At 39.3% G+C, this 21773-nt stretch overlaps 1 protein-coding gene across 1 annotated transcript in view; it reads left to right on the forward strand.

The window, feature by feature from the left end:
- The first annotated feature begins 1469 nt into the window (after positions 1–1469).
- PCDH15 (protocadherin related 15) overlaps positions 1470–21773 on the forward strand; it is a 566546-nt gene continuing 546242 nt past the window's right edge. Inside the window, exon 1 of the transcript XR_002117515.2 lies at positions 1470–1703. The gene's annotated coding sequence lies outside the window, so the exon portion shown is untranslated. The remainder of the gene's footprint in view (positions 1704–21773) is intronic.

Here is a 21773-nt window from a genome sequence, read left to right on the forward strand (position 1 = left end):
TGGGGCTTTTTTTCTTCCTTTCTTTTTTCTTTTTTTTCCACTTTGGCGTTGAGCTTAAGATAGGAGCCTTTTGGAGCACAGGAATGTGATTTCAGATTCCTTCTTGATGAATACATACAGCAGAGGTGAACTGAGACTGCGCCAGAAACAAATAAATCTGATGTTTCCAACACCTTTGCTGCCTGAAAGTACGTGCACTGTCCTTCTATAGGTTATTGCGTTTAAGAAGCTGTAGAGAAGCTTGTTTATATAGGGCCAGATAGACCTAGTGGCAGATTTCAGTTTTCTTGTGAACTGTTGTTGTGCCTTGTGTTTATTTGAATCTTAGAAATCTAAGCAGTGGTTGAGTGATGTTGTGTTATGCGAGTGATTCATTTTCTTTGCATCAGACAGTGGTGAAGTGAGGGTCATTGCTCTTCAACAAAGGTCCTTAAGGAACTGAAGATGAATTGACTGAACGTTTATAGCAGTTTTGCTCATTTGTGCGTGAGAAGTATCTTAGAAGCTGAGTACCTGTTTCAGGTGTGATTTGCTGTGCAAGAAACCCCCCTGCTCTATGCTATTTCCATTCCATAAGTACAACTCCTTGTAGCTTATGTTTCTCAGGTGTGTGATGATTCAGTTGTAGTGTTGCACTCATCTTCTCTCTGCTTTAACCAAGCCTTTTTCCCATTTATCTATGAAAAGAGCATTGCAAATCAATTTGTTTTCCATTAAGAAAAATGATTGAAATAAAACAAGGACAAACCATTGGCTCAATTCATCCCTTTCTTTCCCCTCGTTTCTGCAGCAGCTCTGTGCTGTTCAGCTCGAGGCCTCTGTACCCACTGCGTGGTGCAGCTCTGAAATCTTCCCAGTATATTCGCTCTGTGCTGCTGGATGTTGTCTGCTTAATATTGATTGGACTTTTATTGAAGAAGCATGGGGTTTTAAGCTGTAGTTAAAGAAAATAGAGTTTTTGTTGTTTTCACATCTAGAAGGAGCTCATTGAGCAGAACTCTAATTCTGGAAAGGTTTTGAGATGTTTTTTGTATCAGGTAGTCTGAAATGTCTAGAAGTAGAGATTTGTTTAGCTTGTGGAGGGGGGGAGGGCAACTAAGCCTTTCATTTGGTCCTTTGAGTATTGATCATTTTACAAGGCTCATGGCTCAGTATCATTCAGACTAACGAGTCCTGTGCTCTGTATCCTCCTTGCCTTGTGTAGTTGCTTATCTTATATCAGATTCTGCTTTCTCTTCTTGTCTTTCTCCTAGCTAACGAAGGTTTTTATGCTTTTGAAATAGTTTTTCAGTAATGAGTTGAATTCACAGGTTGAATTATTTCATTAGAGCTCCAAACTGCTCAGACTGATCACTGCAACCTTCAATGCTTTATTCTCACCCTGGCGTCATGATCAGGTCTGTGAAACTGACCACCCTGTGCTGCGTCTGCATGCCTTGGTTTAATCCAACTTCTGCTTTCACAGATCTGATATGGTGGCTTCTCAGCAGCCTCGGTGCCAGAAGTAGCACGTTGAACACTTTGGAAAGGAGTGGAAGTGAACTGCCCTATGGATAACATCTTGGGTTCCTCTGCACACACGTAGAATAAACAAACCAGAAGCCCTGAAGTCACAGAAGAAAGCGATTGCTCCGAAAAGCACAGAGCATACAGTACACACTGCTGGAGTTGTTTTGGAAGCTGTATCCATCCAGGGTTGAAAGGTGAGCTTTCCTCTTTTTTATTAATTTATTTCTCTGTTCAGCTGTTACAGATGCTCAGGGGAGACACTTTCTTAACAAATTGCTTGTTTGTCCTTAATATCTGTCTTTACAAAAGTTACATGGAGAAGCATGCACGTTGATTTGCTTTAGTCTGTCCAGTTGGCCTAGAATTTGATTTTACAGCTGTTCCAGTAATTGGATGTTGTTAGAATAAAACTTTTCATGGCGATGATTCTAACCCGACAGTTTAGTGACAGGAACTTAAGAAGTGTGTAGAATGAAACAAATGCTTGAAAACTGAAGTCAGACTGGAGTGACAGAAAGGAGTAAAACAGGATTCTTGGTAGGTGGTTGAAATCTAACAAATACAGAGTGGGAACAAGGAGTAAATGCTAAATATTGGGAAATTAGTGTGAAGATCAGAGCGGTTATCCATTAAATGGTTCCTTTAAACTGAAATTGTATGTAATTCTGAAAAACCACCCTTGAGCTACCTAAGATGTGCTTAATTATGGCTTGTAAGGGACATCCAAGCAGGTGAACACTGTTCATATTACTTAAATTTCGGTGTATAAAGTCACAGCTGCTTGTCAGAGGTGTGTAAGGACGTAGTAAGGAAATGTTCGGGTGGAGAAACAAGAAGTTGCGTTGTCTTATGTACATTAGAAAAGATGTTCCCTTTGTGGTGTTTTAATTGGGGAAATACCAGGTGCTGAGAAGCTCAAGCCTGCTGAAGAGCAAGAACGGGACAGAAACATGCCAGGTAGAAATGAAATGTTAGAAATAGCACTGTTCAGAAATAATAACCTAATTTTGCATTTCTCTGTTAAAATAACCTTCTTTTGGCACTGCTGATGTAAGGTAGGTTTTCGTGTTTAAGGACAAAGTAATTTTCTAAGTGCAACATTCAAGTATTTGCTCGTATGATCATTGCCTGAAAGGCTGCTAATGCTGCTTTGTGCAGAGTGTCTTATAAAAGGTTTAAAGTTTGTGTTCTTGATAATCTCCCTAGTACAACCTGAGCTTTATTTGAGGTATGATCTAAAACTTGTGCACTGAAATTAATTACATCAAGCTTAATATATTCACGTCTATTTTCAGTGCCAGTCAACCTGCTTAATTACTTTATGCTTTTGATTCTCTGTGGGACATATGAATATATCTGAGGTTGACAATTTATTTTTGCAAAAAATTTATAATAGAAAGGCAGATTATGTTTTTAATTGAAAGTAATCTTTTAGTGCACTATTAGGTGTTATTCCTTCTTCTGAGGTTTGCCCAATGAACCTGTTTGATCTAGCTTACAGACAAGGAATCCGTTGTGGATGTTTTAGGACTATACTTGGGTTTTCAGTTACAAAGGGTAGAAAAATAATGTGTTATAAAATTGTAGAATGGTTTGTGTTGGAGGGGATCTTTAAGATCATGTAGTTCCAACCCCCTGCTATAGGCAGGGACAACTTCCACTAGACCAGTTTGCTCACAGCCCCACCCAGCTTGGCCTCCTTCCATGGACGGGGCATCCACAGCCTTGCTGGGCAACCTGTTCCACTGTCTCACCACTGTCACAGTAAAGGATTTCTTCCTAATATCTAGTCTAAATCTGCCCTCTTCCGGATTAAAACCATTTCCCCTCATCCTTCTGCTACCTTCCCTTATAAAAAGTCCCTCCCCAGCTTTCCTGTAGGCCCCCTTCAGGTAGTGGAAGGCTGCTATAAGGTCCCTCTGGAACCTTCTCTTCTCCAGGCTGAAGACCCTCAACTCTCTCAGCTGTCCTTGTAGGGGAGGTGCTCCAGCCCTCCTATCATTTCCGTGTTAGTGGAAAAGTGTGACTGATTTGTGGCATGAATAGAACACAGCTGCTCAACATCATGAATTAGTGAGGATCTGCATATAAAATTTAACAAGTTGATCTTGTTGTCTGATAGGTTAACGAGCTAGGTATTACTTGGGCATTACATTCCTTTACATTTTGGATGAAATATTCTTAGAATAGCTGTAGTTATCAAGTTGTAGGTTACGTTTTTATGGCACTGTTTTATCAGCATGTCTCAAAATAGCAAACGTCATCATTTGAGTCTAATAATGCCTCAAGCAACATAGAATTGGTAATGTTTTGCATTTAGCATAGATCTATGCATTTAGTATTGATTTAGTAAAGATTGTCAAGGATAAAGCTAAGTTATTATTTGTTCGGGTAAAATTACATAAATCAGAGAATTCTGGGAAGGTATCAAGGTGTTTTTGATTATTCTTTTTCCCTGTTAAAAGTTATAATTTAAAGCAGAACATTCAGTAAATGCAAACTTCAAAAAAAAATTTTGGATAAACGTGAAGAATCAGCCATCCCTAAAGTATGTACTGTCCTGTCCAGTTTAAGGAGCTTTTCTGTGTTCTTTTACCAAGAGAAGGCCATCCTAGTGAGCTTCTGTTGTACTCTCTGTTCTGCTGTATTCTCTTCTTAGATAGAATCCCATTTCTAAATTGTCCTGTTGGGTTGGCTAACCCTACCCTTACATTTTGAAAAGCCAAAACCTTTATCGTAAGTTCTTTCTCATCTGTTGCTCAGTTCTGTACTCTTGTTTTTGATTGTGGATAGTAAACAACATTTATGTTCAAACAATCAAGGAGTCAAGGGAGAGTGCTGGCACTATTGGAAAGGTGTTTTAAGAGATGGACTGGACCTCTCTGCATTTGCAGGCAGCACCAACACCACTTAGATCTTTTCATTGAGAAGATCTTGGTCTATAACTGACAAAGAGAGCAAAGAGATTACAGAAATCCTGTAATGTCTTTTTCTGCATAAGCTACATATTTTTGTCAGGTTTTTTTCTGTCATTGCTGCGTGGTCGTTTTGAAGCTGGCATTCCCCTTTACGTTCTGTATTTATATTTTTCAACAGGAAAAAATGCTTTATTAGTCTCTTGCTCTTTCTATTTATAGTTAACTACTTCTTGTTCTAGTTAGGTGTAAAAAGGAAAGAAGCCTGATTGGTCGTTTTTCACCTTCCTACACAGCTATGCAGAAGAATCGTTGTGAATTTTAAGTCATTTCAGCCAATTGCATCTGCAGCCTGAAAATATCTTCATTATTGTGCCAAGCTCAACCTTACAGTTTTCAAACTCTGGATGGGTTGTAGTATTGTGTGACCCATGGTTAGCACTTGTGCCACAAGGGAGGTTTTGAGGAGGAGTTTAGTGAACTTAAGTAATTGCATTTTCACTCTTCTCTTAAGTTCAAGCGAAGTTTTTTCATAGACAATTCTTGCTCCTTATGTTTGCATTTATACTGTATGTAGTTCACTAATAATTGCAAGCTCTCACGTTTAGTGGATGCATTAAGCTTGTGTCTTGTTGGTGGAAAAAGCTTAGTGCTGACTCCAGGGCATTGCTGGCTGATCATCTGTAGTATTACTTAGAGAAGCTGGAATTGTAGGGATGGCAGAAGTATTGAAACCTAGGGGTAGTGCAGTGTATTGATGACTCATGGCTGCTCTTTGTTTTGTACTGCTGTTGTGCTAATGGCTACTAAGAGGGCTTCGCTAGCTCTTGTACTATCTTCTTGTACTCTTTCTAACTTGGTGGGCAAATATTGTTACTTTATTTAGAGTGTTAAGAACATGGGCAGCATGGAACAGATCCACCTTGGATGCTGAGGGGTCTGCTTTTGTCCTCATTTCATCAAATGTGTGTCCCAGGAAACATCTCTCTTGTACAACACAACCTGGCTCATCTATGGAGTGGATAGCATGGTGATAATTCAGTGGTTAAACTGTTTAAAATTGCTTTCATTATTTTTCATTATCATCCAGGTACTCCGTAAGCTCAAGTATACTTTACAAAATGTAGTAGATCTACTCCAAAAGTCAGTCACTGTTTTACTTTTGTCCTCAAAAGCTTGTACCTGAGAACAGGCAATTATGGCAGAAAGGCTGCTTATCCAGCAGAATGACCTCATGGGTGGAGATGGCTCTTCAGCTAATTACAACTTCTGGTGCACAGTAACTAAAAATCCAGTCATCCAGTCTTAAGGAATGTTGTTTTATGTCTAAATTCATTATAAAACCCTGTATTGGATAAAGCATCCCTAAAGTCATAATTATGTATTAATATTGCATCTGCTGGCATATAGATCAGTCTTTTTTTTTTTTTCTTTCTTTTTTTTTTGGCAACCAGTTAAAATTTATCTAGAGATTTCCTGGAAACTTCTTATTTCTTAGCAGTGGCACCTGTGCTGACGTCCAGAGGCTTGATGTGAATCTATAAATGCAATGAGTAGTAAGATTAATTCTCCCAGCACTGCAGAAGCTTTTGGCAGTTGCATTAAACTTTCAAATCTTAAATAAATTCCTCAAGCAAATTTATTTAGTGGATCCTATTTATTGCTCCCTTAGGTAATATGAAGATACGTGTAATAATAACTTGCTTCAGAAAAAGGAGGAGGTGGTGAAAGAGCTGGTGACCAGTGCCAATCAACCCCAAGTCATAGGATCAGCAGAATGTTGCCAGCTGGGCATAGATTGTAGTATGCTTCATTTAGAAAGACAACATCAATTTAGTGAAATCATATGAGAGGAAAGGAAGTAGTTTTCGGTCATTTCTCTTTTGTGTGGAAAATAAGCTGTGTTATCTTTTGTCTAAGGAAGCTTGCTGTATTGTGCATTAAAAAAAAAAAGTAATAAGATATAACCAGATATGACAGCATTACAAAAACATACAGAGATTTCATCTTTAAACTATTTCAAGGATTGTTTTGTCTTTCAGGCAGCTGAAAAATAGAAGTTAAAATTTAGCACTGAAGACATTTCAAGAGATTTGGTAATTAAAAAGTTAGCTTGTTCTAGAATATGCAATGACATAACTATCTACGTAGTTTTGATTTATAATCACTTTAATAAGCTGGTTAGTCAGCTATATTTTTTCACTTGAAAATAATCTGAGGTTTGGTGGTTGCTGTCTCTCTTTACATAAGTAAATATACACATACATCTGTGTTTGTTTTCTGATGCATGCTTTCATAGAGTATAATTATCAGGGTGCGGGGTTTTGTTGTACGTATGATTCAAAAATAACTACAGAGTCATGCATCTCACACATTTGATACTGTTAAGATGTTATGCCTTCATTTAAGCCCAGTTTCCTGGCACCTGTAGTTTTCAGGTCTCTGTAAGGGAATTACAACCTAAGGTCTCCAAAAGGGAGTTGTGTGCATTTCTTCCATGCGGATATGCTGGCTCACGACTGTCAGAAAGGTAACATATGGAAGTACTAATGAAATATTCGTGAGGGTTGTTGCTATTTGATTGTCTGTTTTATTGTTGTTTTTGTTATTTTGTGGAAGGAGAGGATAACCTGATGGCCTCTGACTTGGTTTGTTGCTTAGTTTTTGACTTTTTTTTTTTTGCCAGAGTAGTATATGGCAGAAGTCAGTTATGAACTTTTGCAAGTTTCTTTGAAGTTGCCCAAACACCTTAGAGTTAAGGTTTCTTCCTGGTCCCTTGCAGATGGTGAAAGACCAGTAGCTGTAGTTACATTCATCCTTCTGATGGCTCATCCCGTGTGGCATCTTTTTCTAATTCCAAGTCAGTGGGTGTTAACTCTTAGAAATCTAAAAATTAAAAATAGAAGTTCCTCAGCAACATGCTCTAAATTTATGGAGTGCCTGGCTTATAATCTGTGAAATATCCTACATGTAAGCTTTGAACTACATGTGATGCCTTATAGATGCAATCAAAGCATTCTGCGAGGATATCCAACAGCAAATGTTTAGAGAAAAGAGTAACCACCTCTATTGCATTAATTTAAGGCATAAAGAAAACTCTTGTACAAAAGTCTTCTTGCACAGAAGACTTTCAAAGACTAAACAATGATTATTATATTTTTTTCACGTTGTGAAGTACAGTAATACAGCTTTGCCAGATATCATCCAGAGTCTCTGACCCAGTTATAAGCAATAACTGTATCAACTCTTGTTTGCGGTGGGGCAGCAAGCACTGCTGGATGTTGAGATGAGTATTGAGTCCTTTTGGCCGAACTCCTTGGCAGGGCATGTTGAAGAAACAAGGCACGTGGGACTTGAAAGGGAAACGCTTGCACAGACAGGTCGTTGATGAGCTACCGGGAAAAGAGTTGACCTTCTACAGTCAGTTCTTGGAAAACAAGGAATTCACTACTGGTGTACCACCAGCATCCTTCATGTTCACTATATGAACATTAAATGATCTAGGAAATAGGTTTGCTTGCAAGATGAGAAGATTTACGGATGCTAGTAAATTGTTTACAGCATACTAAAGATGTGAGCTGGCAAGGAACTGCTGCAGGAGACCTTAGGAGAGTGACTGCCACTGAAATGACAGATGAAATTGTGTAAATAAATGGAAAGGATGTATGTAGGGGAAAAATAATTCTGACTTCATCTCTGAATTGATTGTTACCATTTGTGAGCAAGAGTCTGAAGTTACAACAGATAGTTCCATGAAAATATCCAGTCAATATTTATCAGCAGTGAAAGCATCAACTTAAATGTTAGGAATTATTCAGAGGCAGTTGAGAACAGGACAAGGCATTGATGCCAGTTTGTGTATCCATGCTTCAGCCTTTTATCCCGCTTGTCTGCTGTCTTGCAGTGTGCGTAGTTACAAACAGCCAAGGGAGTGGCAGTAAGAAAACCGAAAGGTGCAAGAACTTTGGTCTGGTGTCTAAGCAGGGTAAGACACCTTGGACAGGAAAATACAAGTAAGGAGACGGTTTTCCAGTGTTAAAAATCCATCCCTGAACTTTAAAAAGCTTCGTTAAAGGGTTGATAGGAATCAGTTGTTGACTACCTCTTTGAGATGAAGAGCCAGGCAGGCTCGAGTGAAGCCTGCAGGGGCTGGGCTCAATACCAGCAGGAGAGGTAGGTTCTCACCTCACCTCTGGTGGTTCCCTGGGGTGCTTCCAGGTGGCACTGTGGTTGCTGCAGGTCCAGGTGTGCTAAAGGGAAGAGCCAGGGGTGTGTATTTTTAAGGAGAAATCCAATTGAAGTTAGTGAGTAAACGAAGGGGGGAGTAATGTGATGCATGCCTGATGAGGAGATGGTTCAACATGGAGATGGGTGCAAAGATTTTTGTGCTTTTTGTTCTTACTCCTCTCCTCGGCTCGTGTTTTCAGTGCGATCTAGTTCAGTCCTGGCCTTTCAGACTGCTTTAATTTTTGATATTGTGCTTCCCATTGTTGTAGGGTGAGGGGCAGCTAAAATTTCTTAACACCTCTTTCTGATCTCAGCAGGAAGTGCATGTATGCACATGGTTTTTTTTGTTTAATTAAGTTCCTCAAATAAGGAGTGAGCATATAATATTTCCCTGTACAATCAAGAGCTGAAATAGGATGAGCTGAGCACGGGATTTAAGATCTGTCAGTGAAAACTTAAGATACCATTACCTTTTTTACCGATTTGGTGGTTCATAAAAAATGATTTTGACTGACGTGATGCCTTACCTCTGTGCATATTCACTATTGCCACGTGTCAGAGCAGGAGTCCTTGCTACCTGCCTAGTGTTTATTCCAAATGTCAGTCTGGTGTTTGCAGTTTGACATATTCCTGAAGGTAATCTGAAGCTTACATGGGTAGATTGATTCCCCTGAACAACAGGGAAGTCACTCCCATTTAGAAAATGTCATTCATCTCTTTAGACTTGTGCAATCAGGATTGTGCTCTGTTGTTTGACATGGCTAAAAAGCAGGGTTGTTTACTCCTTGTGGGTAAACTTCTGCATTGCTGGGTGAATTAATCTTTTTGATAGCTTTATACCGTCTTATAGATATAACATAAGAATCTTGTAGGTAATTGAAACAATAAATCCTTCCCTGGTATTAGCATTAGGTGATTGCAAGTCCTGTTTTGGGTGGTGTTGTTTGGAAGTGCTCTGTTTGGGAGGCATTGAACTCTTCATTCGCTGCCCTGCTCACCGTCTGTGAGCTCTTTTCTTACCAAAGCTTTCTTAGTATTAAAAAAACAACATTTTGAAATAGAAAACTTTGAGAAGATACGCAGTTATAAATGGATTTGATTTAAAGAAAGCTGGTTTTCATCTCATTCAAGAAAGAGTGAATTCTGTACACTGCTGCTGGTGCTGAGAAGATCTGGTTTGTTCTCTGGGGGTTTACATCAAGGGCTGTGTTTCCTTGGAGCTGCTGTGTGCGTGGTGTTTTGGCAGCATGGCCGGGTAGGCAGCTGATTGTGGGATGGCTCCTAATAGGGCAGTGCGTCCCTGGGAGAGTGGGAGCCAGCTGTGTGGGGAGCGGGGCATCCTGCACAGCATCAGGGGTGCTTTTGCTTTGTTTTAAATGTCAGCTTCTCTCGTGCTCGTGGGCCTAAATATCAGCTCATCAGAAATGGTAGAGAGACTCTTAGTAAATATTTCAGGGCAGTTCTGGATGAAATCTCTGTGCCAGTGCATGCTCTTGGCCCAGTTTAACATTGGTGAACCTGTATCACCACTTCTGTTTTCTCGAGGAAGTAAGTAGAAAATGTTTTTTTAAAAAATAGCTTAAGTTTACAAACAATACTGTTTTATTTGTGTATTTCAAAGCTATCTTGGTGCAACAGAAAGATGGTTAAATGGCTGGCTGAGAAGGGACGATTTTTTCTCCTGTATTTAAATGGTAGCAGGATGTCAAAACAAGGAGCATCAATTATGTGCGGTAAGGGCATAAATCCTGTTGCTGTTTTTGCAGCTTTCCTAGTGTATTGTCAAGAAGAGCAGATACATTTCCTGTGTGAGAATACTTAATAAAGAGATCGCATCAAGTGCTCAAGAAACGTGCACTCATGCAGATTCTGAGTGCTGTGTTTAGGTCAAATGTTGCTGTGTTGGACTATGGAAAATGCTTTTTTATTCAGAAGGGCTTTTATCAGTAAATAGTGTGTTTTAAGATTTTTGAAAGACAAAATAGACATTAATACAATTTTGAAGAACAATACAGGGCTCTGTTTGTGTTGCAGTGCTGTACTTCACAAGCAGTGTGAGATGGCTCTTGTTTTGTAAAGGCTTTAAGGCTTTTCTAAAATTCTCTGTCTGACTGACTAAGGGCTATGTATGTCTGATGGCTCTTCATTCACATACTGCAAGTTTCTGTTCCCAGATCTCATACAGACCTCTGACTTTGAGAACAAACACCTAAATCTCTTTGTCACTTCACTTTTGGGGAAAAGAAGGGAAGAATGCAGTCTGCCGTGCCCATAACCTTCATTTTCTGATAAAAAGCTTCTATTTACACGGCCTAATTTACAGGCTGTCTGCCTGCGTGTTTTATAAACTACCCCTAGCACTCAAGAGCACACCTTTAGGAGTGAGACAGTAGGTCACTCAGATTGCACAAATCTTCCTACGTATTTAGGGTTTTTTGTTTTTTGTTTGTTTATCTTGAATTTCCTATTACTTGCTAAATTCTAGGACATCAAGTCCCTAACCAAGATGAGATATGTGCTGCTTTGACTGCCGTGTTCTTGAGCCTTGGTGTTGGCTCAGTCATAAATGCACACCTGCCTGTAGGATCGATTTTTGGAAAAGAGAGGTAATAAAGAGATGAGTCTGAAACTCTCTTAAAGCCTATAGGGGCGGATGACTGTCTGGTTTCCTACAGGCCAGCTGTAAAGCCCTTTAATGTCTGTTGAGAACTTCTGTCCAATTGCAGGAGGAAGGCTGAACAAAAGTCTGACAAGTGGATGGAATTTACTAATTCAGCTTATTGATACGTTATCACAGGGTTCTTACATTACTTGCCCGTAATAGATCAGAAGTGCAAATACAGTTCTTGTTATCTCTCAGTCTGTGCCTCCTAAACATGAGATGTGCTTGAATTAAGAGCAGGCTAAATTTTTCTGTTCCTAACTCAACAGCTCAACAACTTTGTGATACATGATATTATTTTAATGATAAGAGTTGGAGAAGGAAAAGGTTTTTTAATCAACGTGTTACTTTTTGTCAGTGCCAGAGAGGTCAAAGATGATGCATTCCTCTGTTTCTTGCATTTTGAGCTTGAATTCCAGTTTGGGAAGAGCTGTTAGTATCCATGTGTATGTGTGTATGCGTAGTTCATATGAGTTGCAACTTGTGCCTCGTCTGTCTTTTTTCTATTTTCCTTTCTGCAGTTGTTTTCTTTAAGAAAAGCTGGCACACGATGAGCCAGGGGGCAGCATATTTCAATTCTGCTGCTGTTAGTAAGCAAGTAGTGCACAAAGCCCTTTTTGCCTGTGTTTGTCAGTGCAAGAAAAATATGCTCTAGTTTTCAGTCAGCAATTCAGCAATACCATAAAAAAAGGAAAAAACAAAAAAAAAGTTGAAGTAGAATACAGTTAGAAGTAATATATAAACAGGTAAAAACAGTCACAGAAATCTTTTCAGGATTGCTACCTTTGTATTCCCATCAGTACTGTCACCGCTGTGACATCTGTGTGATTGTGTACACCTTCAAAGTCTCAAGGCAGAAAGATTCAGGTAAACAAGCTACTTTCCTATGTAGAGTTTGCATTCATAGATTTGAATTCAAGCAAAGTTTGGCAGTAATATGCTGCCTCTGTCTCTTTCTTTCTCCTTCTGTGTTGAGTTGGTGTTCAAGAGAAGTATGGGCATCATGTTTGTAAAGTTTTGTGCATAGTTTTGCTGCAGTGAGAACCTTTTGTGTTTTGCTCATGCTGGGCTCCGCTCCACAAGGCTTCACAGTTGGTTTTTACTGGAAAACACCTTTCATCCACCACATTAACCTGAGAGGGCCTTCTGAAGGATTGTACCTGTTTTACAGAAGGATATTTCTGCTAAGAATAGGGAAAATAAGCGTGTGTGTGTGTGTGTGTGTGTGTGAAAAACATTTTACTGTTGAGACCAGTCATTATCTACTACAGTGGGAGAATCTGCAAGTGTTTAGCATGCTTTAGTATCTTCCAGAGAGGTCATTTTGAAGACATCAAAGTTCCATTTTTAAATTGGGAAATTAAGTAGTAAATATCAGAAAGAACACAGGTGTGTGCACCAGTTGCACTCTGTAGCTCTGCTACTACAGCAGTGTCCACAGGCCAGCACCATAGCTGAAGTCAGGCAGAGGATTAAATTTGACCAGGTTTGTAGCCCTTAATAAAATTGGAACTTATTAATATACTAGTCAGAAATGTTTCCTTTCTTGGAATGATGTGGAACACACGGTGCAGCAGTGAATGAAGTAGTATCACTGTCAGAAGGAAACATGTCAGATGGTCCCTGCAGATTTCTCAATGGTCTTAGAAGTCTAGGCTGCATCATCTGCTACTTCTGTGGGGTTAATCTGTAAATCTAATCCAGTCTGCAGTAGTTCTCCTGATGATTCCCTACTGACAGTAGCTCCTTTTACTTTCCCTTTACTAGTGGGTTACTTCATACTTCACTTACTTATGATTCAGATGTGCTCCTTGCCAAGGCCATTATTTTTATCACAAGTCCAGAGGTAATGGGCATTTCGTAGCAATTTTCATCGCTTTGTTTTTAATGAAGTGATTTTTCGAGTTTTTTTTATTGCTGTCACCAAGGCAATGTATATTCAGGCAACCACTTTACGCCAAGGAAATGACATCTTTATAATCATCAGAAGTAGTAATGGGCTCGTTAATTCTTCAGAGAACATTGCAAAAAGATGCGGTGACAGTATGCAACGATGCCAGGTTTTCTTCTGGTGTCCAACAGTTTCTTCAGTTGACCTTGTAACAAATGAAATCCTTGGCTAATGAAGTTCATTCAAATGCCTGATTGATGAAATTGCCTACCAGAGTTTGCGCATTACTGGTAAGGGATATGGATTTGATTCATCTCCTAGCTTGCATCGCATCACTAAAAAGTATCTAAAATTTACTGGCCTGTAAGCTCAGGGCTCTTTTCCAGCGTGACTGCCGGGGCGTAGTTTGACAGCGTGAAACTCTGACAAAGTCCAGAAAACTCCAGAACAGGAGATCATGTCTTTAGAAGGGGAGGTTAAGTTGTTCAGTGCAAGTAAATTACTTGGCTGCTATGTGAAGAGATGCTTTTAAAGAAATGCAGTTAATTGTTGGTGCTGAAGTGCTGACATCATACTGGTAATCCAAACCAGTTATGTGGTTCTTCCCAACATGCCTGGATGTGATCTGATATATATGATAATGTTACGCCGAGCGTTGGGTTTTTCTTTTCTTCCATGAGAAGCTTCTGCCAAAACCATTTTTTTTTTAGTCATGCTATGATTGCTTCTTTCTGTTTTTTCTGTCTTTATATTTCTGTCAATTCATGTATGTATAAATCATCAGCAGTTGACAGCCTTACCTTTATTAAAATTCACAGTCAGTTTACATTTGTATAAATGTCTGGATATTTTCATTTCTGACTGTTAGTGTTCTCTATTTCTTTTAACTTACTTCACTGGTTTGTTTAGAAAGCTTCAATATGAGGCAATAAAGAAAGGCATTTTTTTTCCCCCTGTAATAAATGTTATGTGCTTGAGCAAAATGTAGTGCATTAAAGTCAGGCTTGTCCTTGGCTTTAAAGGTGACATTTATCATATGTAAAAAATGTTTGTATATTGCATGGATATATGTGCTCAGACAAATGGTTCATATTTAACAGTCCTAAACAAAGAAACAGTCTATTCACGATTCTGTAAAAATGCTACTGTACAGTAAGTACTGTGTGTGTTCATGTTTAATAGTTTAGTTCAAGTCGCTGCTTTGGGTAGTAAACTGGTGCGGCTGATGAGGAAAAAGTTAGGAACTGATGTGGATTTTCAGAGAGAAGGTGGGTGAAACTAACTGGGTTCTGTGAGCAGCAGTTGTAGTAGAAACACAAGGGCTTTATGAAGTGAAGAAAAGATGGTACGTTATCATATTTAGTGGTATACACTATGAGATGCGTATTTAAGGGCATGCAGGTATGTTTTCATTTTCTTAAATGAGACTTAATGCTGAAATTCTTTTCAAGACTTCTCTCAAGAGATATACATGCTGCTATTATTTATTCCAGTAGCTTGTCTTCCCTAATGAAGCTGTTATTCCAAGGACAAAGCATTAATTGAACAGCTTGGTGATATCTGATGTCATCCTGTTTAGTTTTCTTGTCCTCTTTTCTCCAAACTGTGACCTCCACACTAGATGGAACACCTTTGTAGCCTAATTATATTGTTTGTGAGTCTTCTCTAACCTATCTCTACTTCTTCCCTGTTGTCAACCATTCTGAAAAGTAATGCTTGAACTTTCTAAGTCATGTTGAATTCCAGTCACTTGCGTTCCCATCAATTTTGCTTGCAGTTGATGACGCTCATTCCTTTAAGCTGGTGATTTTTGGCGTGTTATTGCTTTCATAAGTTTGCTTATTGCCCTCGCTTACTTCATTAGTCATCATCCTATGAGTCTGTATAGTCTGTAATCTGAAGAAATGAGGCTGTTGTTGGATGGTATACAGAGCAAGTGATACTTATCATCTCTTTATTGCAGAGATTTCAACTCTTAAGGCTTTGTGTGAGTTCACTTGGTTTGTTTGATGGCAGATACAGAAATTAATTTGTTTCCTCTTCTGGGTGGAAGAGGAAAACCTGCATTTTCTTTAGGTTACCAGCCTATTCCTTTAGAGGCTTTTGAAACGTAAGTTAATTTGTACAGAAGAGAGAAGCCAGGAGATGGGCACATGTTTTCTTTTTCCTGAGAAAGGTTTCCTTTGAGGATATTAGAACAATCTCAAAATAGGAAGAAAGAAATTCTGACCAAATTTCCTGCACTGTAGCAGGTCTGGAGGTCCAAGGTGTGCTGTGGCTAACGAGACGAGCAGAAGTCAGCTCTGTTGGTGCTTCTTTATATGTGGCTGCTGACTTAAGATTCCTGGTCACACTAGGTGAAGACCTCATTCAGTTCATTATGTTCACATTTAAGAAAACACAGACGAAACATAGTGGAAAAAAAAGTCGCAGATGAAAAATGTCTTCAGGTGCAGTACAGGATTTACATGGGTATAAACAAATTGTTCTTTGTTTGAGTTGGGGGGAAGCCTGGAGGTTCATGTTCTCAATGCATCTCTCCTGCTCGCTTTTTTCCCTTATTCTATGGCAAATTATCTTGATGATATTCAAATGTGTTAAATACCGCCTGGTATCTTCAGAGCAAAATTGTAGCTGGAAGGTTTTCTGGATACTTTCCCCTTCTGCAGCAGACATTCTAATAATAAACAGCCCAGTGAACAAACAGTTCTGTGCTTCTGTTAGGCAGAAGGAAGGGGGAACAGATTTGAAGCCTAGGGAAACTGGATTTCCTGAAGCTTTAAATGAGAGAGTAATATTACAAATATGCCTTGTACACTCCAGAAAAGAAATTTCTTTTTTCTTTTTTTTTTCTCCTAAAGAGAATTTTCTTTGATGTTCTAAAGAATTTTCTTTGATGATGCAGAGGGAATATGAAACGGAGAGTATGGGCGGAAGTAAGTCCTTCAGTAACCACCTTATTTCTAGCAATAGGAAATCTCCTTGGCTTCCACGAGTAATGACCTGGTATGAATAACTCTAATTCCCTCTTTTAAAATGCATTTGGTAACTTAAACAGCCCTAGCTATGCTTTTTGAAGCATCTGCAATTATGGGAAATTTCTGTCAGAAGCTCTGCCCTGGAAGTTGCTACTGCCTATGGAGATTGAATTATTTAATGCACAGCGTTTATGCTCTTCTCTCAAGACTAGAGCAGTATAAATACTTTTACAGCATTTAATCTTAGATTATTTTTTTTTATCTTGACATAGCTTTTAGTACTTGAATGAAAATGGCAAGCAAGTGAAGTAATACATTAGAGATGCTTCTGTTTATTAGCCAAAACAATGCTAGAACCACGCGCTCAGACACGATGCTGCAGTCTGACTTTATTGTACGTGTGAAATCGGTAAATACTTACATCCCAAAGAACGAAACATGATTTGAATCCAAGTAGAAGACGCTAAAAGTGTGGTTTATTACACAGTTTGAGTTCACATGTTTTTGCACGTGTGTTGGTATTCCACGGTCTGCTGTGTGCTCCTTGTGTTTTCCTTTATGGAGGGACCACTTCTGCCTCTCCTAGCACAAAACTGATAGTTTTTATGTCACTATAAGGTGGCCTGTTTAAATCAGTATTTGGATTTTGCCTTCTTTGCTTTGTGCTTCTCAAACAGTACTTGTGAGATAAAATTATTCCCTAACCGAGTTTCTTTTGTTGATTATTTCAGTGTTATTTGATGTTTCACAGAGAGTACTTTGTTTTGTTCACATCCTTTTAAATAAACAGCATTCTCATCTCCTAGCTCAATGTGATAGTTAAGAGAACTCAGCGCCATTTCTCTTTGCAGGCCGTTTTTGCTTTCTCATTCTGTCCCCCATTCCTTCCAGAGCTTTGCTCACCAACCTCCAGCCATTTACATTCATCTTCTGTCCCAGGTGGCTCTAAATCTCTTTCCCTTCTCCTCTGGTACAAAAGTTACAGGTTCGATTTGCTTCAAACTACTTCCATCTGAGATACAGCTTTTCAGGCACCTTCCTTTACTTTCTGCAGTGGCATCCACCAAAGGAGTTGTCACTGAGGACAGAGGGCAAACAATGCCTTTATTTTCATTCTTTTTTTTTTTTTAGTTAGGAGTCTGCTATTACTTTTGCGAGGAAAATGCAATTCGATGGGAGAAACCCATGTTTAAATATATCAGCACAGTCCTAATCTTTGCGTATTTTAGTCTTTTCTCAGCAACCACGTGCTGCTTTTGTTGTTGTTTTTCACGTGTTTTTTAAAAGAGCAGGTATGACTTGTCACAGTCAAATTTTAGAAGGTGGGAAAGGTATCCTTAACATAAGGCACATTTTTGATCAATTTGAACAATGGGAACAGGAGCAGCTCTTGAGGAATCACTGTTTCTTGCAACTCTGAAAGTAAAATGTGATAGCTTAATACTAGTGGGCATTTGGAACAATATAACAAAAGGAATTTGATCTATTTCGTGTATTGTGAACCTCTTTGTAAGGTCCAGGAATGAAAACAGCTATTTCTCCACAGTAGAATGGTCAGGGGTTCAAACTTACGGTTCTACAAAAGATTTTGTCTATGAAAAGAGTCAATCGCAAGTCCCCATATGGTTCTACCTATTTGAACGTCTGATAAAGTGGGTGTTCAGGTCAGAATGGGAACTGCTGGGCTATGCCTGCTTGTGGAGATTTGATCCCTGGCTGCCTATTGATTACACCTGATACATATTCATATAGGAAGAGCATTTCAAACTGTCTTTGAGAAAAGAGGACATCTCTGCTTAAATACCCAAAGCACAGCAGGGTAAGGCCATGGAAAGAGCTTTCCTTTTTCCTTCTGATGTTTTCTGTTGTCTTCTCTGTTTCATGGTAGCAAAGACATATTTTCTATAGAAAGCATGGGAATCATTTTGCAACTGATGAAATCTTTCTTTACAAATGATTAATCCATGTAGAGCACTCTCAAATGTCTCACTGAATAATGATGGCCCCCCATTAGTTACTGTGATATTCTACCGAGATGTGTAACCTACATACCCATGTTAAACAGCCCCATAATTAATTTCATCCTTGGTCACGCTCAGTAATTTCAAAGGGATTTATGGCTGAGTGCAGTTACACAAAGCTCCGTACTGGCGGATCTCTTCCATTCAAGTCCTGAAGATCCAGTCAGATCTGCAGAGCGAAGGTTCAAAGGGAATTTTGAAAGTAGTCAGACTAAATGGAGTGTGAGACTGAGCAGGATTGAGATGGGTGTGCAACAGGTTTTCTAAAGCAGTCGGAGATTTTGGGGGCACAGAAGTATGAAGAGAAGTTTTGGTCATTTTCCAGCCTTTCTTCTCAGAAAGGAAATATTTTTAAAAGTGATTCTTTAAGGCCTCCATATTGCACTTCTAAAGACTTCAAATTTAATAGATTTTTTTAAATAATTAACTCATGGACATGACAAGGTTTACTTGCTTTTAGAGGGGGAAAAAAGCTTGTTTTTTTCAGTCTGGTGGAAAATTTATTGTGATTTGGGTGAGAAAAGAAGGGAACCTTTTTATGCTACTGGATACGATCTGCTTCCCTGTTGAACAGAGCACGTACTCTTGGAACATTTCTTATGCTACTGGTTCAGGTGCTGGTGTGAAGCTGTGGAAGATATTCCACAGGAATATTGACTATTAGCGAGCATTTCTGTAACTCCAAGAGGCCAGTGTATCTCCTTCCTTCCTGTGTGGCCACCAACAAATATTTCTGATGGTAAAGGGTGATGCTGATTAGTTTTATATCTGTAAAGGCTGTCCTTGCCAAGTTCAGATGCCAGAATTGTTTCTAAGTATAAGTAAACAGGTAAGCTTGGATTAACCTACTTAAATTGTAGTTGAAGTAATGGATTTCTAGGGTTGTTCTATCCAGAGAACCCAGACAGGCTAATAAATACCAAACCATTGTTACCTACCCATCAAAGTTTACAGAATAAATGTTGGAGAATATTTAAAAGCATTTGCCCACTGGCACGTGGTCGTGAAGCCTTGTTCAGTGCTCAGGGAGTACTTCTGCACAGCAGAGCTCTTATAGTCACTGGTGCAAAGCCATCTTAATTGTGTGTGTGTGTGTGTGTGTGTGTGTGTGTGTGTGTCAGACAGATTTATTCTCCTTGGAATACTAGGCCTACGATCAGATTGAGTACTGATCTCTGCAAGTAAAAGACAGGTTTCATTTTGGTCTCATTATCCCAGATCTTCTTCCAGTTGCTTTGTTTCCTGTTAGCTTCATTAGAGGTTAACTGCATTTATTACTGAAGGTTGGTCAAGAAGCTACTTACATTTTTTTAATGTTATTTCTTAGTATTCTACCGAGATCATTCAACTTGAGTAAAAGGTGCTCATCGAGCAAAAAACCTTCATGTATTCTGCTGTAGGTCATGATGTGAATAACTGTCCAGTTGTAATGTCTTGTTTGTGCTGTGTTCTGGAGCCCATGGAGAAACTCATCTTTAAGAAAGTAAGCTCACAAGTTACCCCTTCAGCTCTAGGAAGTGTGAATGAAACCTGTACACAGATGAAAAGGGTAGGCGAAGAAGTGTTCAAAAGAATTACCGAAACGAAGGAGGAGAGAGCTCTTACACCCTCTGAGATCCTTTCCTCCTTCTGCAGACAGATGGGGAAGTTCCATTTTTGTTGTTTGAATTGATTCTGTTTCATTTTAATAAGAGGCTGTGAAGAGTCAAAAAGGGTGCCAGCCTCTAGATGGAGCATTAAAATGCAGATCTGCTTGATACTCGATGAAAGCAATGGAACTGGAGAAAGTTCAGCCCTTGTCTCATTTTGCCTCTGTTGAGGTGAGGAAGGCACACAGAAAAATTGTGTTTACTTACATAAACAGTGAGACCTCTTATATTGCCTATTTCCTTGTGTTCTTGGGATATAGTTCCACTGTAGCGTGCCCTCAGATATTGTTATTTTCTTGAGGAGAAAAAAAAAAAAGAAGAAAAAGGAACAAGTGTAAGAGTTTGCCAGACCTTGGTACGCATCAAAATGTGTTCTGTAAGAACAGCTCCAAGGGATGCTTGTAGATGCAGGTATCTGAGCCAAGTTGAACAGATGTGAATGGTGGTTCGTGCTGCAGCCATGTACTAGTAGGAAGGAGAAAAATTGCAGTGATGATGTTTTGTTAAAAACAGTTGCGAAGGAAAGAGAGCTAGAGCCACATGCTGAAAGTGGCTGTGAGCATGACTGGTGCTGGGGCACTGGCATAAATTCTGGATTTATGCATTTCTGACCCTTCTTGCCTATCGTTATTGCTAAGTGAAGCTGCTAGAAGAGCAGCTGCTTGTATACTCCTCTCCATCAGTGGCATGCTTTGCAGTGAGCCTTTGAGAATCTTCAGTGAGCTGCCTGTGTGGCATCAGAAGTTTGTCTTGAATAGCAGCTGGATACATCTTTACTCACAGAGAAGATGTAGGGTAGCAACCATCTCAGAGTTTCTCTACTGGGGTATCTAAAACCTTCTTGGAAAGGTCTGACACTGAAATGGTATTCAATTTTGTATCTATGTACGACTTACTGCTATGCATCATTTACCAATAGAAATCTGAAGTGGAGATGTTTGTGATCAGTTACTTTTTGATATCAGTAAGCACGTCAGTAGTAGTGAGGCTGAGACCAAAAATAAATAAATAAATCCACCAGCTTTCACGGACTGTTGGTTCTCTGAAGTCAGATTTGATTTAATGTGCTGGAAATAAAAACTCCACGCATCATGGTGTCATACCTATCAATTGCACCTCGTTAGACCCTTCCCAAATAGTCATACAGTCTTGATCAAATATTTTATTGAAGCATAAACGGAATTTTAACCTTCTCTATTACAGAGATCACAAGTAAGGTAAAGGCCTGCTACTGTAGATAACACAGAGTGCTGTTCTATTGATTCTGTCTGCCTTCACAACACCCACTGCTGTCCTCTATTTCTTAGCAATTTTCAGAGACAGATAACTAATTCTGCTGAGATCCTTTGACTGAAATGACAATTTCACAGCTCCCTCTTGGGACTGTCATGAGTGTGATCAGATTTTCAATCTGCAAACACTTATCGATTTGCTTCCTAGAAACTTCCTAAGAAATCCCACCTGGGTAAACAAATTCTCTAAACTTTATTAACGTATATTAGGTGTTCTTGAATAGAACAATTATATTTTGAAAAGAACTCCAGCAGTATGTTCTTTTCTTAGCTCCTGATGGAATGGAGTTGTGTTCTTCAGAGTGCCTGGTATGATGCTGTGTTTGGTTCTAGGAGAAAAACACAACATGTTTGTAGCTGCTGCTAAGCAGTGCTGTACAGAGCCAAGGCCATGCGCAGCAAAGGGCTCAGGGAGCTGGGAGGGAACAGAGTGAGGATGGCTGACTTAAAGCATCCAGAGGGATATTCCATCCATACGACATGAAGCAGGAGGAGTTCTGAAGGGGTGGGAGTTCATCTCTCTCTCTTGTCGCTCGGGAGTCAGCTGGGCATTGGTTGGGGGGTGGTGAACAATTGCTTGTGCATATATATGCATTCATATAAATATACATAGTCATAACTATATTCCT

This window comes from Meleagris gallopavo, chromosome 8, assembly GCF_000146605.3.
Source record: "Meleagris gallopavo isolate NT-WF06-2002-E0010 breed Aviagen turkey brand Nicholas breeding stock chromosome 8, Turkey_5.1, whole genome shotgun sequence".
Taxonomy (NCBI): Eukaryota; Metazoa; Chordata; class Aves; order Galliformes; family Phasianidae; genus Meleagris; species Meleagris gallopavo.